Source organism: Tupaia chinensis, unplaced genomic scaffold, assembly GCF_000334495.1.
Source record: "Tupaia chinensis unplaced genomic scaffold, TupChi_1.0 Scaffold000160_1, whole genome shotgun sequence".
NCBI lineage: Eukaryota > Metazoa > Chordata > Mammalia > Scandentia > Tupaiidae > Tupaia > Tupaia belangeri.
The window spans coordinates 919,481-919,894 of NW_006159631.1; the positions used below are offsets into that span (position 1 = coordinate 919,481).

The window sequence follows — 414 nt, forward strand, 5'->3', positions numbered from 1 at the left end:
CTCTGTATCTGTCTTTGTCTCTCTCTACCTCTGTCTCTGTCTCCTCTCTTTTTTTAATTTTTGATTTTTAGAATTTCGCCCAGCATGCTTGCGCACCATGCAGTTTTCCAATTTTTAGGTTTTTTTTTTTTTACTGAAATCTTTTTAAATATTAATTTTTTTTAGTTTTATTGAAAAGTTTTATCTTCATTTTTTCTTCTCTTTCTGTTTCTTGTTTGTTCTTTGCTGTTGTTGCTGTTGTTTCTCTCTTTCTGTTTCTTTTTATGCACGCTCCTCAACACTTAGATTTAAATTCCAATTTGGGAAGAAACTGACCATCAACCAGATGACTAGAAAGACCACAAGATATATGGGAAAGCAGGAAAATACCTCTCCTCCAAGGGAAAAAGATAACTCCTCTTCATCCATACATAG

The 414-nt window shown here is 33.3% G+C and overlaps 1 pseudogene; it reads right to left on the reverse strand.

Annotated features, from left to right (window-relative positions):
• Positions 1-414, reverse strand: part of LOC114004463 (TATA box-binding protein-associated factor RNA polymerase I subunit D-like) — a 36,064-nt pseudogene that overhangs the window by 32,513 nt on the left and 3,137 nt on the right.